This window comes from Ambystoma mexicanum, chromosome 9, assembly GCF_040938575.1.
Source record: "Ambystoma mexicanum isolate Mex_15411 chromosome 9, UKY_AmexF1_1, whole genome shotgun sequence".
Classification (NCBI taxonomy): Eukaryota; Metazoa; Chordata; class Amphibia; order Caudata; family Ambystomatidae; genus Ambystoma; species Ambystoma mexicanum.
The window spans coordinates 539,881,550-539,896,235 of record NC_090931.1 but is presented as its reverse complement, the minus strand read 5'-3'; the positions used below and the strand labels follow the sequence as shown (position 1 = coordinate 539,896,235).

Genomic DNA, 14,686 nt, shown 5'->3' with positions numbered 1-14,686 from the left:
TACACGCGTCGAGGTCCATCAGATTGTTTGTCCGCCATCGTGGTCGGTCACATGTTGTGGAGTTAATTTCTAGGCTGATGCCTTTTGATTAGACTTTTCTATTCTTATTGTACGCTTTTGCCGCACGGCCAACAGACTGCTTGACTGCCTTCGACAGACTTAATCGTTGACTACTTGACTACCGGACGCAGCCTACACGGGCCTCTTCAGTCTTCGGCCCTTAAGATGGGGAGAGGGGGAGGTTCTTCATACTGACCTTCTTTAGAGAATACATATTCTGCCATCCCCTTTCCCTCACCAAACTGCCCTTTCAATAAATTATGGACAAAACTCCTGTTAAATTTTGCCATAGTCCTGTGGAAGGACATGCAGTGTGTGCAATTACTGTCTCCCTAGGGATCACCTGAAAAACTTTGCAAGTCCTGCAAACTTTTTCGACCTAAGACTCTAAAAGATGGACGCACCAAACGCTGGGCCTCACTCAATGCAGGCGGAGGCTTCCATCGATATGATGGACTCCAGCGAAGGCAGAATCTGGGTCCTTAGTGATGCCGAAGGCGAGCAGGGGTCATCAGAAAAACCATGTGCAGTCCTCTGACTCCACTAAGCAGGCCTGCAGCTCTGTGATCGACTACACCCGGCGGAACAAGCGCTCACACTTCCAAACAAGCTTAAGGCACTAACCATGGCCGTCTGCCGGCAAAGTAGTCTACCGCTAAAGCCCATGCTGTGTCAGTGGAGAGAGCCTTTAAACCTTACATGTCCGTTGGGCCATTGCTCACGTTTGCCGCATGACCAGCCTCCAGAAATGGCATTGAAAGCAGTTTTGGGAACTGAGCATAAAAGGCCCACTTTTTGTGTGGTGAAAGGTGCATCACCGTCCCCCAAGTCTACGCCAAAAATGCAAGAACTTACAAAGCAACATGTCCCTGCTACTTTTCTAAAGACCAAGCTGCCGAAATTAGCTAAATACTCTACGCCTTTGCCACTCTGGCCCACTGTCTTTCAGGATGCTTGTTCCTCCTCCCCTGCAGATGCCCTCACAGGGCTATGCAGCACAAAGGCCAGACACCCTCTCAACACATATACCCCCTCAGTTTATCCAACCCCCACTAAGTGGACCCCTGAACAGTTCAGCAGAACAAGTAAAGATATCCTGCTTTGTAGATTTCATGGAAGATTTCCACAACTGTGTATGGATCCTAAAAGAGCCACAGAAACCCAACACCAGACACTGTGTTACTTCAACAAGTGGAAAATGTTTGATATGTTGCAGGTCACAATCCATAGATCTGATTCTGCATTACATGCTTTACGTACTAGACTCTGGCCTAATTAACTCAATCAAGGTACAATTGGTGGCTCTGTGCGCTTACACCGCCTTCCAGAGCACGGTGTCCTGGTGGAAAGTTCCTGTCATTAAGGCCTTCATGAAAGGGGTAAAGAGGCTATACCTTCCCATTTCTAACTCTCCACCAGGTTGGCATCTTAATGTTGTGCACTCCAAACTCGTGTGCCTGCCCTTTGAACCTATGTAACCTATGTAAAAGGCAGACCTAAAACACTTGACTCTACAAAACTGCAGTCCTGGTAGCCATCACATCAATAAGACGAGTCAGTGAGCTACAGGCATTGTCTGTACAAGTTCCTTTCTTTGTAAATCCACAAAGACAATCCATTGAACACACCCTAGGTTTTCACCAATGCATTTCAAAGTTCCATGTTAATCAAGCTATTTAACTTCCTACCTTTCAGAATCCATCCAATTCAGCTGAAAGAAGCCTCCATTTACTAGATGTGTGGAGGGCAGCCTAGTACCACGTGAACAAAATGAAACCCCTAAGGAAAACAGACCAGCTTTGTTTCCATAGAACCTGGTAGAGAAGGCGGCCATATCCCAAAAAACCATCTCTAGATGGATAGTCCAATGCATACAACTCTGATATTCCCTATCCAAAAGAGGTTTACCTTTTGCTCTCAGGGCTCATTCTACTAGAGCTGCTGGAGCTACCTTAGCTTTCTGGCTAAGAGTTTGGGGGTGGTATGCACAGGCCTGGGGAACTCTGAAAAACAGACAAATGCGGCGAAATGGGTGCCCAGGGGGTCAAATGGCCACAACACTCACCAGGTTCTCTGGCTGCAGTATGCCCGAAGCTGATGCATTGCGTCTCGGTATGCCTGCCTGCTTCTCTCCTGGTAGCCAGATGGGTCCAGTCCCTAGATGGACCTCTCTCTCAAACTTAGCAGGGTCTCTGTCCAAATTGCATGGTGATACTTGGATTGCATTGATGGACCTGTCTCTCAAACTTAGCAGGGGCTTGGTGTCAAAATTACATTGTGAGATACCTATATTGCATTGATAGGCCTCTATCTCACCATACAGGTCTCTCAAATTTCGCTGACCAACTCACTCTAAAGTGAGACAGAACCCACCAGGGAATTACTATGGAGTGACACTCGTATTAGGGGCCCACAACTCAAACGGCTTAAGTCCTAGCTGCACCCTCAAAGTCACTCCCAACTAGTAGACATCCTTTTTAAACCCACATCGCTAGCGCACCGCAGTGAACTGCGTTCAGGGAGACGGATAATAAAGCGAGCCACCTATAACACCCTAACCGCTAACACCTCCCCCGCCCCTACCAAGACAGCGACTGAACGAGTCAACATCAACCGGAATACCACCAAACTGATAGCGACAGCCCAACACACCCAGTACTACACCACAAGACAACCAGACCAAAGCAGAACCAACTGGACAACAGCAAACAAAGGACTAAACTCCCAGACCTATAATGCCGCGCAAACGACCCTTTCCGAGGGAGAGAAGAAAGAACAAACACTCGAACAACAACGAACCACAACTACAAAAAGCACCCCCACAGACAGGAACAAAAATCGAACCAACACTGAGAGAAGAGCTAAATTCCTCTACTTAACTCCATACCTTGCAGACAACCGGCCACCAGAGCAAACAAAGTCAACGCTAGAAGCAACAACATCAAACAACTTGACTCAAGCGTGCAGAAGGATGAACAAAACTAGAAATAAGACAACCGACGTGATAACATCTTACATCACCAAACCAAGAGGTACTTCCAATCGACAACTCCTGGAAGACGAACCAGATGAAAACAAAAACCCAAGACAGAACCTATAAGAACTATTCGAAGAACCTATAAGAACTATTCGAAGACGCTGACAACCCGATAACTACATCTCAACAAGAAATTGGCCAGGAAGGAAACCTCAACATCAATCAAATGACTACCTCAACAAAAAAAATGTAAACCTCCAAACTTCACTGCAATCTAATAAACGCAAGATCAAAACACTCAACTGAGATCTTCGACCTACTCAATGACAGCATCGACATTCTGTTCATCAAAGAAACATGGCTGGACGACCACTACAAAATCACACTCCATAGCTGCCTTCCAACCAATTTCAAATGCCTTCAAATAAACAGGAAAAACAAAAAAGGAGGCAGCATCGTAATAGCATTCAAAGGACACCTGAAAATAAAAACAGACAAAAACCGCTCCACATCAACTGCAAAACCATGGTAATACACCAAACAGCAAGCCAAAAAACCAACATCACATTCATCCTGGTGTACAGACCACTGACATATGACGCAACCTTCGTCGACTTCTTTATAGAAGCCATCGTCAACATAGCCATCAACCACGAACACCTGATCATCCTGGGGGATTTCAACATCTGGTTTGAAGAGTCACGCCAACTCCCAAAACTCACTGATTGAGCAACTAACTACCATGAAACTACGACCACTAGTGAAAGGGGCAACACACATGGCAGGACACACCCTCGACGCAATCGTCGCCAAGGAAAAACTCATCACCATAGCACCACCAATACAAATACTGTGGAGTGACTATCATCCCATTCATGATCACTCTGCCTACTCAACTGTGCATCCAACCTCCTAAACTCGCAACCACCACAAAAAGAAACTGGAAACATGTCAAAGAAAGCAACCTATTCAAACTGGAGTTAACCAAGCCCTCAACCACAGAACTAGAGCTAGCTGACCTAGATAGACGGGGAAAGCGGAGCTACTACACAAATGGATTGCAGACCCAATTGACCAGATCGCCCCAGAAAAACCATTCACCCCATCGAAGAAAAAAAGTAATAGCAAAATGGTTCAGCCCCCTGTTAAGCACCATGAAAAAGGAAACCGAAAAGATGGAACTGGAATGGAGGAAAGAATACAACCCCAACAAAAAACACTATTCCAGAAACAAATCCGTGCATACAAGAAGGAAATTCAAAAGGTGAAGAGAAGGCATTATGATGACAGAATCACAAATGCAACCAACACACAAAAAATGTTTAGCATCATTAAAGGGATGAGAAACCCACCAGGCTGCGACAACACCCTCAGAGAAACTGCAACGACCTGGCAGACCACGTCAAGAAAAAAAAACAATGACCTCACACAAATCATATAAAACAGACCGACCAACCACAACATACAACCAAACGAAAAGAACACAGAACCACAGCACAAACTCAAAAACTATCCTGAAATATCAGCAGAGGCATTCACAATGATGCTAAAACACAGCAAGAAAGCTGGATCACCCATGGATACCTGTCCCCTGGACATCTACAAATCAATCCTTGCACAAGGAACGGCAGCAGACTATTACCGAAACCTTCTAAATCTATCACTAACAGGAACTGTACCTAGGACCTTCAAATCGGCATACATCAAACCACTTCTGAAAAACACAAGTGGCGACGTAGAAGACCTCCAACTACAGGCCGATGTCAAACATTCCCTACTCGGCAAAATTCCTGGAAACCTACATAGAAAAAAACCACCTGCTAGACCAAGCATAAGTCGGTTTCAGACCTGCAAGAGGAATGGTAACAGCACTACTATCCATCTGGGACGACCTAAAAACTAACGCAAACTCAAACACAACCTTAGCCCTGATTCTATTCGACCTCTCAGCAGCCTTAGACAGTTAGCCAAACCCTTCAAATCCACCCCACGAGTCAACGACTGTGGAGTACCACAAGGATCCTCACTATCACCACTGTACTTCAACCAAACCCCAGTAATCAGAATCTTCAAGAAACACAACTTCAAATGCTACAACTACGCAGACGACACTCAAATCCTCTACAAGATCGAAGACACCCAAGCCGATCATTCAAACTTAACCGACTGTCTAAAAGAAGTCTTCAACTGGATGAATGCCAACAACCTGAAAATCAAACCAGGAAAAACAGAAATCATGATCCTATCCAAAGACCAAGAGCAGGAAACCGCCATCCCGTGGCCAACGGAAATGCGATCTGCACCATCACCATCTAAAGTAGTAAAAAAATCTGGGAGTCCTGATGGACAACACCCTAACCTTAGAACCGCAAATAAACGCAACAGTCAAATGCTTCTTCCTCCTCCGCACGGCAAGAAAAATACTACCTTTCCTCTCCTTCACACACAACACTCCCTATCGTCGGCCTCATGTCAAGTATCGACTATGCAAACAGCCTCTACCTCGGTATACCGGAATACCTACTGAATAAGCTACAGCGGATCCAAAACACAGCAGCCAGACTACTCCTCAAACTATCCAGAAGACACCACATCACCCGGCCCTAAAAACACTACACTGTCTCCCAGCAAAATACTATCATCTTCAAAACAATGTGCATAACGCACAGGGCAATCTGCGGACAAGGAGCAGAATTCCTACAAAAGAAAATAACAATCTACAAGCCAACGAGACCGCTCAGGTCAACCGGCGAAATTAAACGAACAAAAACCTTACATCAAGAAGAAACTCGGAGGCACCGCTTTCTACCACTTAGCCGCGAAAACCTGGAACAACATCCCAAAAGTAATAAGGAACACCAAAGATCACCTTAAATTCAGAAAATTACTAAAAACCTGGCTCTTCAACACCAAAGACTAAAACCGAAACAACAATAAGACAAATTACTCAACAGGAATGGACATTGACGAGCCCTAGAACCGACAGAAGTACTCTGAGCACCAGTAGGGCTGACGCTCGACACAGGGGTCCACCTGAGACCCAGGGAGATGGAGGCAACAACTCCAGCCAACCCTTACAATCCCCCACCGCCCGTACAGCCACAACTAGGTACCACGAGGTTGTGGAACGGACGAGATGCCATCAATCACCACACAATCGGAAATATGGACACTAGCAGGTGCGCTAGTCATGTGGGTGGGGGTGAGGAGCATGCAAAGTTATTAAGGGAGCGGACGGAGGGGACAGCTAAATGCTCAAACGGCCTCGAATGCAAAAACTGGCACGTACCTCCTGAGGCACAGGATGTGCAAGCACCCCGTTGTGTAAGATTACACGAGCCCAACCGATCAAACCAGAATAGAGATACCAACTAACCAATACCACTAACAATTTCCTTCTCTGCATACACCTCAAACTCCAAACCAAACACAACCACAAACTTCCAGCACAACAAACCGCATGAACTTCACTACACTGCAACAACAAAACAAAAAACACATACTCGCACATCAGCACAAGGCGACTACCGGCCGCATACACCCCTGGCCCAGCCGACGGAACCACCGGGCTGAGGCTGCCAACAGCACATCACTGCAATGTTGCACTTTTCCAGCCTCCACCCACTAACCCATATCTCCCTCCCTCTTTCAGAGCCGCAAGAGCGCCAGGGGACCGCTCCGGTGGTGATAGTGCGCGGTACAAATGTCCTTTTAACATTAACCCTAACCAAAAGACTAGAAAACATTGGCATATCAGACACCGCGCTACTCTGGACTAAATCATTCCTAGCAGACAGAACAGAAACTGTATGGATCAAACCCTTCAAATTCACCCCACGAGTTGACTGTGGTACCACAAGGATCCTCACTATACCGCTGTACTTCAACATCTACCAGACTCCAGTTATCAAAATCTTCAAAAAAATACATTACATGCTACAAATATGCAGATGATACTCAAATCTACAAAATCAAAGACAACCAAGATAATTCAAACTTAATAGACTGTCTAAAAGAAGTCTTCGACTGGATGAATGCCAACTACCTGAAAATCAACCCAGGAAGACAGAAATCATGATCATATCCAAAGACCAAGAGAGCGAAACGGCCATCCCGTGGCCAACGGGGATGGGAACCACACCTTCAACATCTAAGGTAGTAAAAAATCTGGGAGTCCTGATAGACAACACCCTAACCTTAGAACCACAAATAAATGCAACAGTCAAATGTTTTTTCCTCCTACACACGCAAGAAGAATCCTACCTTTCCTCTCCTTCACTCACAAAACACACTATTGTCGCCCTCATGTCAAAAATCGACTATGCAAACAGCCTCTACCTCGGAATACCTCCTGAAGAAACTACAACGGATCCAAAACACAGCAGCCACTACTCCTCGAACTATCTAGAAGAGACCACATCACTCCTGCCCTAAAAGCAATACACTGGCCCCCAGTAAAACATTGCATCACCTTCAAAACAATGTGCATAACGCACAGGGCAATCAGTGGACAAAGAGCAGAATTCCTACAAAAGACAATAACCATCTACAAGCCAACAAGACGACTCCAGGTCAAGCGATGAAATCCGTCTGGAACTAAAACCATACCTTAAGAAAAAACTTGGCCGCACCTCGTTCTACTACTTGGCCGCACCTCGTTCTACTACTTGGCCACAAAAACCTTGAACAGCCCAAAAGGAATAAGAAGCATCAAAGATCACCTAAAATTCAGGAAATTACTAAAAACCTGGCTCTTCAACACCGCAGACTCTAACTGAAAACCAAAACAAAATAACAAAACTGGAGGACACTGACAGCCCCAGTACCGACGGGGAAAGCCCCCACGGCACCTGGACAGGTGACGCCAGGTAGAGAGGAACGCGGGCAACACCAATAGAAGCAGAGTCGACAACCCCTGCCAATCCCACTGAACAGCCTCGCTCGCCCTTTAGGTGCTACTAGGTACCGCAGTGTTGTGGAATTATCGGGATATCGGCATTCACCACATAAGTTGAGTTGTGGACATGGGCTGGTCCACTGGCCTTATGAGTGAGAAGGGAGGACAGGTGGGGTTGTGAGGGAGGCTGGTGGAGGTTAGGGTCTGTTGTGAAAGGGACCTTGAATGCCGAATGGGCCCAGATCAGGACAGAGGTGCAGGGTTGCCCCCAACACATCACCTGGGGAGACTACAAAAGCCCAGCGCCTCAATTAAGGATAGAGAGGCCAACTAACCGGTTCCACTAACAATTTCCCCTTCTGCATACACCCCTCCAACTCCAAACCAAACACAACCACAGACCTACAGCACAACAAACCGCACAAACTTCACTACATTGCAACAACAAAACAAAAACCCACATAGTCTTGCACAACAGCACACGACGACTACAGGCCACATACACCCCAGGCCCAGCCAACAGACCTACCGGGCTGAGGCTGCCAACAGCACATCACTGCGCTCTTGCACTTTTCCAGCTTCCTCCCACTAACTCATCCCCCCAAGCCCCTTTCAGAGCCGCTAGGGGACCACTCCGGTGGTGATGGTGCACGTTACAAATGTCCTTTAACATTAACTTAACATTCATTGTAAACGTCCCCCTAGACTCATTTGCAAAACAGCAACATGGAGTTCCATTCATATCTTCACTCAGTATTATTGCATTGATAGTCGCTCTAAAGCAGATCCGCAAGTCTCAAAGGATACATTACTCACAGTAATAGTACTTCGAGGGGATTGGGTCCTCCGACGTATTCCATATCTATGACAGGTAATGTCCACAGCTGTGCTGCTTCGAAAAATCTTCGACATCTGCGTCGATGCGCCGTCCCCGAGGACTTCCTCCGACGGCCGACGTTATCCGATGTGATAAGTAGGACGCACGACGCCCATAGCCTCAGTTCCATTTTTCTTCCGAGAACGTGTTTGCTTCGTGAATCTCGGTATGCCTCGACTCTTTGGAGTTTACTGTTTTCTTCTCGGTTCGTTGAACCTGTTCGGATTTTTGTGAAGACCTGTTCGTGGCGATGTCTACTTCGTCTTCAACCCCGCGTCCGGGCTTCAAGAAATACAGGGACTGTGGGCCGAAGATGTCGGTCACGGACTCGTACGACGCCCGTCTCTAGTGCCTCGGGGAGGCCCACGATACAGACGACTGTGTCGACTGCCAGTTGCTCACGGCAAAGGCCTAGCGGGAACGCAAGAAGAAGCTGTCCGGTGTCGAAGCCCCGGAAGTCGATGTCTGCGGGGCTTTCGACGGATGACTTGAGAGGCGACTCTCCGCATCATCGTCGGAAGTCCAGTGGGTCTCCTTCCAGGAGTCGGTCTCGCCACTCCGTCTCTTCGAGGCATTCCCGGAAGCGCCGGCATCGGTCGCCTTCCCCGTCCTCTTCCGAGGACTCGTCCGTCGGCGGGTCGCTTATCCCACCATGCAAGCGACACCGGAGGAATGGGCTTCCTTCGGGAAGCAGATGCTAGCGATTCTTGAATCCCAGGGCACCGGTCCGTCCGCGCCTCCGAGTGGGGTCGGTCGGCACTGGTTGAGAGACTCCGCTCGTACGCCTTTGGGCTCGGGTGGTCTGCACGGCTCGCGGGAGAGTTCCTGCTCGGACAAGGGTAGCCGGTCTCGCCATGCCAGTTCCAGGTCCCGGTTCTCGACGCGCTCGAGACCTTGTGATCCTGTGCCGTCTTCGAAGAAGACGTCGACACCTGTGGTGCCGAGGTCGACTATTTCTCTCGAGGCTCTGCTTCCGAGGGGGTTGTCAGCGCCTAGGTCGTCGAGAGACCCGCTCGGAGCTGCAGCTTCGAGGCCTGTGTCGACGCGGTCGATGCTGGCGGCGCTGCAGCTGACGTCGACACCGATTCGCTCGACGCCGTTTGTCGACTCGATCGGCGCCCTCAACGCCTTTCGAGGCGGTGGTGTCGGAGGGGCCCCATGACACTGGGTTAGCCCCTAGAAAGGCTCTGGCGAGACACAGCTTTGGTCCCCAGATGTGTCTCTCGCCGCCTGGAGTACATTTCAGAGGGTGATGAAGGCTCTGATGAAGGCTTGGTTCCGGTTACGGTACCGGATGAGTTTGTCGTGCCATAGCCAGTTTGATGACCTGAGGCAGTCACTGCATGATGCCAGTGGACTGGACCTCTCTCCGGAGGTGGAGTTTTGTAGGCCGGAGCCTGGCACTCGCGCCGATTCTTCATATTGGCGCCTTATGTTTCAGGTCACCGAGTACTTGGGTTGGTCAGCTCCCCCAGGGAGTTCGTTCAGGATGATCTCACGAACATCCTTGATCTTGGTCCCCCCCCACCCCCCCACTGACCCTGTATTGCCGTTTCATATGGTTCTGCAGAGAAGGGTGGCGGCGGCTTGGACTGCTCCGGAGAGTCTCCCGGCAGTGGGCAAGTCTTTGTCGCAAAAATACCGTCCAGCCAGTAGCGACCCCTGCTACATGTCCAGGCACCCCACTCCGGAGAGTTTGGTGGTGCAGGCGGCTACGGCCCTGGTAAAGAAGGCGTCGTATCCTACCATCCCTCCGGATGGGGACGACAAACGTTTTGACGGCTGGGCGAAGAAAGTGTTTTCTTCAGGGGGTATGGCGCTTCAGGCGGCCAACTCCATATGTGCCTTGTCACGTTTCACACACCCTCTGTGGAACTGTGTTGCGTTAGCGGCTGAACATATTCCTGAAGGGGACGAACGGGATGGTTTCCTTGCTATGGTTCAGGAAGGCAAGGATGCCATGTGTGAGGCCGTTCAGTCGGGTTTGGACATGGCAGATTGTCAGCCGGTCCATGGCGGCGAGCACCGTAATATGCAGGTTTGCGTGGTTGCGGAAGTCTGGTTTCGCTCCTGATGTGCAGTCTCGGCTCCTCAACATGCCCTTTGACTGTGAACATCTTTTCGGCAGCAAGGCTGACTAGAGCCTTGAGAGGTGGCAGACCTCCAAAGCTGCAGCAAAGTTGTCGTCGTTGGGCGCTGCAGTTCGACAACCTCCGCCTTTTCGTCCTAGGGGACAGCAATGGAGGGGAGGTTCCTTTCGCTATTACTCGTCCTTCAGTAAAGCGAGAGGAGCTAGCAGTCAGAGGCCATTGTAAGAGTGCCACAGGTGGAAACAAGGGTACTCTAGTTGCCAAGGCCGCTCGGGCAGTTGCCTTGTTGCCCACAGGCAACGCCGCAGCCGCTACCACTCAGTCATGAGGCCAGGTCCCATGGTTCGCCGGTTGGTGAAGGCTGGCGCAGCATCTTGTAGAGTGGCGAGCCATTACTTCAGATGTGTGGGTTCTGGAGATCATAACCCACGGCTACTGTCTTCCCTTTTGGCAGTGGCCTCACGACAATCCACCTGGGAACCTCTCTTTGAAGAGTCTGGAGCCGCTCCTTGCACAGGAAATTCAAGCCCTGCTGGAGAAAGGTGCCATAGAACTGGTGCCTGTAGCGGAGAGGAACAAGGGATGGTATTCCCTTTATTTTTTAATTTCGAAGAAAGGCGGGGGATTGAGACCCATCATGGACTTGCGCGGTTTGAACAAACTCCTCAGGAAGGACAAGTTCAAGATGGTTACTCTCGTCCTCCAGGCCCTTCAACTTCAGGACTGGTTGGTGTCTCTCGGCCTCAAGGACGCTTACTTTCATGTGCCGATCCATCCCAAGCACAAGAAGTACCTGAGGTTCGCGGTTGGCGACTCACTTTCAGTTTCGGTTCCTGCCGTTCGGATTGACCTCCACCCCGAGGGTTTCCACCAAGCTCATGGTGGTGGTGGCAGCGCATCTCAGGAAAGGGGAATTCGCGTCTACCCCTACCTGGACGATTGGTTGATCAGGGGGAGCTCTCCCGAGCAAGTCCTGGATCATCTGTCCATCACCTACAACTCCTTTCACAAGCTGGGCTTCTCCCTCAATTTAAAGAAGTCCCATTTGACGCAAACACAACGGCTCCAGTACATCGGAGCAGTGCTCGACACATCCCTGGGGCAGTGTTTTCCTCCCCAGGTGAGGGCTCTTCACATTCAGCAGATGGTGCACAAGTTTCAACTTGTCCAGAATCTCCCAGCGTCCGAGTTCTTGAGACTGCTCGGCCTCATGGCATCCTGCATTCTTCTGGTGCCAGAGGCTTGTCTGCGGATGAGATCTTTGCAGTGGGCACTCAAGCTCCAGTGGTCTCAGTCCTCAGGCAGGCTGTCGGACCCTGTTCAGGTGCCGCCCTCGGTCGTCCAGGACCTTCTGTGGTGGGCCGTCGAAGGCAATCTGATGAAGGGGGTCCCCATTTTGGCTGCCCTGGCCGGAGGTGACGATCGTGACGGACGCATCCCGATCCGTCACAGGAACGAGTTGACAGTCGGCGGTCGTTGGTCTCCGTTGGAGTCCAGACTCCATATCAATATGTTGGAGCTGAGGGCCGTCAGGCTTGCCCTGAAGGCTTTTCTGCCGACTGTGCGAGGAAAGAGTCCTGATTCTAACGGACAACACAGTGGCCATGCACTACCTCAACAAAAAGGGGGGGCAGGGTCACTTCCTCTGTGCAGGGAGGCGATGTAGCTCGAGTTCTGGGCCATCCAGTAGAAGTTTCGATCTCGGCTGTTCATCTGGCCGGAGACGACGAGACGGCGGACGCTCTGAGCAGGCAGAGCACAATCTCTCACGAGTGGGAGCTGGCTCAGAAGATTCTCCTGGAGATCTTCGCCCTTTGGGGGACCCCTCAAGTGAATCTCTTCGCCTCCAGTGTCAACCGGAAGTTCGAAAGGTTCTGCTCGCAGGAATTTCCTCCAAAAGGAGCCTTAGGAGACGCGTTTGTGGTGGAGTGGTCATTCCCACTGCTGTACGCGTTTCCTCCAGTCCCCATCATCCCACAAGTACTGCGGAGGTTATGGAGGCTCGGTTCCCGGATGATCCTCATTGCTCCCACGTGGGCCCGGAGGACGTGGAACCCGGACTTTCTCGACTTGTCCATCTTCCCTACCGAGACGATCTGCTCTCACGGGAGGGGGGTCAGGTTCTCCATCCAGAGGTCAGATCCCTCAACCTTCACGCTTGGCTTCTGAAAGGTTGAGGTATAAGGATTGGGACCTCCCTGAAGACATGATGGAGGTGTTGCTCTCGGCCAGACAGCCGGCAACAAAGTCTCTGTACCGTTGCCGTTGGAGAAAGTTCTGCGACTGGTGCAGAGTAAAAAATGTGGATTCTTTTGAATGTGACATTCCCATGGTTCTGTCTTTTTTGCTTTCCTTGGCCCACAGGGGCTTGCAAGTGGGGACCATTAATGGTTACCTGGCGGCGCTGTCCATATTTAAGCGTTCGTCTGAAGTATGTTCCTATTTTAAGATTCCTTTAATTTCTCAGTTTTTGAAAGGGCTCACTAATGTGTTGCCTCCAACTTTTCTGGTGCCCGGTTGGGATTTGAACCTTGTTAAGTTTCTTATGGGTGCTCCGTTTGAGCCTTTGCATTCTTGCCCTTTGAGACTGTTAACTCTGAAAACTGTTTTTGGTTGCGGTTACTTCCGCTCGCAGAGTGAGTTACAGGCACTTTCAGTTAAGCCACCCTTCACTGTTTCATAAGGACAGGGTTGTCCTTAGAGTTTGTCTTTCTTTTCTTCCGAAGGTGGTTTCGGAATTTCATTTGAGCCAGAAGTTTGTTCTTCCGGAGTTCTATCCTCCTCCACATCTTTTATATTTCGCGCATGTCCCAGGTCAGAGTGGACGATCAACTCTTCATTGGTTACGCTGGAAAGCGTTTGGGAAAAGCTGCGACGAAACAGTCTCGTTGGATTATTTTGGCATCCCCGAGTGTTACCGCTTGGCGGGTAAGGACCGTCTGGCTGGCTTGTGGGCCCATTCTGCCAGGGGAGTGGCTGCATCTACTGCCCTGCAGAGGGGTGTTCCTATTCGTCACATCTGTGATGCAGCCACCTGGGCTTAAGTACATACTTTTGTACAGGACTACTCCGTCGATTCCATCCGAGGGCAGGATCTGGCCTTTGGCAAGTTGGTCCTTTATTCTGCAATTTGATTGGCATGCCAAATTTGTGTTCTAAATTCTTTTCCCACCTCCTTGCTTGGTACTGCATTGGGAGTCTGTCATAGATATGGAATACGTCGGAAGACCCAATCCCCTCGAACAGGTTACTTTCTTACCTGGTAACGTTCTTTCGATGGGATGGTCCGACAAAATATTCCATATCACTCCCTCCCTACCTTCCCTGCTGCAGAATTTCTTTTGCGATTGCAGCTTGCGTTCCGCAAGGCTTTGTGTATCTGACAGAAAACTGGTGGCACACGTTCTGGGGGAAAAAACTACAACTGAGGCTGCGGGCGTTGTGCGTCCTACTTATCACATCGGGTGACGTCGGCTGTCGGAGGAGGTCCTTGGGTACGGTGCATCAACGTCATCGACGCAGGACGCAGACTATTTTCTGAAGCAGCACAGCTGTGGACATTACCTGTCATAGATATGGAATACGTCGTCGGACCATCCCATCGAAAGAACGTTATCAGGTAAGAAAGTAACTTGTTCTTTTGATGCTTTTATCTGCTTAGATTCACATACATGCACGCTGGATTCGATGGCGCATAGATGCTATGGTTTCTGCTTTACCACATCTCTACTCAAGCTACACTTCATGCAACCTCATGTCAGAGGGACCTTGATGCGTGAAGGACC

General features: G+C 49.7%; 1 protein-coding gene across 1 annotated transcript in view; it reads left to right on the top strand.

Moving 5' to 3' along the window:
* Nucleotides 1–14,686, top strand: part of MED13 (mediator complex subunit 13) — a 1,760,496-nt gene that overhangs the window by 264,607 nt on the left and 1,481,203 nt on the right. The window lies entirely within an intron of this gene.